The 2500-nt window shown below is 46.4% G+C and overlaps 2 non-coding genes across 2 annotated transcripts in view; both read left to right on the top strand.

The window, feature by feature from the left end:
* The first annotated feature begins 326 nt into the window (after nt 1-326).
* LOC143221127 (5.8S ribosomal RNA) lies at nt 327-481 on the top strand. Its single transcript, XR_013011727.1, has one exon. It is a non-coding gene; the product is annotated as a 5.8S ribosomal RNA (ribosomal RNA).
* Nucleotides 482-2054: 1573 nt separating this feature from the next.
* Nucleotides 2055-2500, top strand: part of LOC143221126 (large subunit ribosomal RNA) — a 4008-nt gene continuing 3562 nt past the window's right edge. The window contains exon 1 of the ribosomal RNA XR_013011726.1: nt 2055-2500. This exon is cut by the window's right edge and continues 3562 nt beyond it. This is a non-coding gene — a ribosomal RNA (large subunit ribosomal RNA).

Genomic DNA, 2500 nt, shown 5'->3' with positions numbered 1-2500 from the left:
GAGGAGAGGAATATTATTACATCTCTGGATCCAGTATCGGGTTGTCTTACGATCCCCGTCGTTTTCAGAGAATATATATTCATCTCCGCGTTTTCCACGTTAACGGTTTTTCAATGTACTGTTCGCCCGGCCGTCGGATACGTGTTGCGTATCTGACGGTTTTTTTTTTCCGTTTCCACGGACGACGATAGTGTCGTCCTTAAAACGACGCCTGAACGAATCTCCTTCGCGCGCTGGTTGGAGCGTTCAGGTACAATGCGTTCTTACGAACCGCAGAACAAGAGACATATACATATATTGATTTGTAAATCAAAAATATATACGATTACCCTGAACGGTGGATCACTTGGCTCGTGGGTCGATGAAGAACGCAGCTAATTGCGCGTCAACGTGTGAACTGCAGGACACATGAACATCGACATTTCGAACGCACATTGCGGTCCACGGATACAATTCCTGGACCACGCCTGGCTGAGGGTCGTTTACGTAACCATAAACTGCTTGCGTTGCTCTTGTAAGTCCCCGCCGTCGCTTACCTCTCCAAATATATTTTTGGAGGGCGCCAAAGAGCGTTTCGGAGTCGGGTTGCAAAGATGCTACGTACGAGCGAATGATGGGCGTTTCGTCGGCGTTTGTCGCGGTTCTGTGAAAATTGCCAATTTTTGCATTGCGTCTTATAAACACATACAAATATATATATATATCTAGTTTCCACGAGAGGCGAAGTAGGGATTGGTATTTCTTACGTTCGGACTTGCGTGAGTGTTTTTACGGTGTCGTGAGTCGTATTGAAAATACGACCGCCCGTAAGGCACCGCTTCGACGAGGATCTCCAAATCTCTCACCTTCTCTGCGAAACGATTCGCCTTGCGGAAAGAAGCGTTTCCACTCATGAACATTTAACGCGCTCCCGACGTCGCCTGAAATGATGCGTATATACGAAAGAGGTATATTTACAAGAGTCTCGCGAGACTACAGAGATGGACACACAAATTATAAAAGAAAGAAAGAATACTGTGTGGCACACAGAGTGTGTGTGGTGTGGCAATGTTAAGCCCCAGGGAGAGAATATGCCTGTGCGTGGATGAGTTTCTTAACTCTACGTTATAATTGCCATACGGCGGAGGGTCGTCGTTGCCGGCGATTTCGACAAACACACATTCCTTTTCGAGTCTTCGAGGGAAGAGACGAAAGAGATCTCTCGTTCTATCGCGAACGCTTTGATGATCGATGGACAGCGGAGCAAAGCGCAGCAATGTGCGGGATGGAGCACGTCGTACTTGATCGGGTCGGAATTATTCCCCGTCGTCGACGTGTCCTCGCTAATCTGTGCGATTGCCATTCCATCGCCACGTTCGCGTTGAATCGTATTGATGACGGCCTATGTGCGTCTTGAGATCTTACTCTCTTTCTCTCGTGTCTCTAATTTGGTTTTGTGTTTGATCGATGATAAATCGTTTCGTGCGCAACGTTTCTGTACCCCCGTGGTTTTTGGTTCAATTATACAAGAAGTAGAGAGAAAAAGAAATCCCACCGGGTTATATGTATTATTATTTTTTTTTTTATAATAATATGTATACTCCTCTATTGGCGAGGCTTATTTCGAACTTGATTGTCACACGACGCAAAAGACACACTTGTGTGTTCACGCACGGAACAGCACCGCGGAGAGAGAAAAGGTATATCCAATGATGAAAACCTTTATGTCGGTCGCCCCATGTCTTTTCTTTTCTTCATTGTCGATTCGTGCGGAACCGCGCGATCTGTCGGTCGTCCAGTCCCCGAAAGTTCTTTTCGACGGACGTTAAAGTTAACCGGCCAGATCGTCTAGCGAGAGTTTCCGATCGACGAGAGATGAAGAAAGAATTATATTGACACTTTGGTGTGGCGCATAAGGCATATATCGGTTTTTTGTTTACCTTTTTCTCTCTTCTGTCGTGTAGTGTTGTTTCGTTTTCTTTTTTTTTCTTTTTTTTTTGTGCTTTGTACGTTTTCGCGAGTACTACTTTTACGCTCTTTCGGCCGAAACACACAAAATTTTGTATCACGTACGACGACCTCAGAGTAGGCGAGATTACCCGCTGAATTTAAGCATATTACTAAGCGGAGGAAAAGAAACTAACAAGGATTTCCTTAGTAGCGGCGAGCGAACAGGAATTAGCCCAGCACTGAATCCCGCGGTTCTGCCGTTGGGAAATGTAGTGTTCAGGAGGGTCAATTTATCCCGAGACGTCGAACCGCGTCCAAGTCCATCTTGAATGGGGCCATTTACCCGTAGAGGGTGCCAGGCCCGTAGCGACTGGTACGCGTTTCGGGAGGACCTCTCCTTAGAGTCGGGTTGCTTGAGAGTGCAGCCCTAAGTGGGTGGTAAACTCCATCTAAGGCTAAATATGACCACGAGACCGATAGCGAACAAGTACCGTGAGGGAAAGTTGAAAAGAACTTTGAAGAGAGAGTTCAAGAGTACGTGAAACCGTTCAGGGGTAAACCTGAGAAACCC

The sequence above is a fragment of the Lasioglossum baleicum genome, unplaced genomic scaffold, assembly GCF_051020765.1.
Source record: "Lasioglossum baleicum unplaced genomic scaffold, iyLasBale1 scaffold1938, whole genome shotgun sequence".
NCBI classification, from domain to species: Eukaryota; Metazoa; Arthropoda; class Insecta; order Hymenoptera; family Halictidae; genus Lasioglossum; species Lasioglossum baleicum.
The sequence above is the reverse complement of the archived record's forward strand: the minus strand, read 5'-3'. Positions and strand labels throughout refer to the sequence as shown.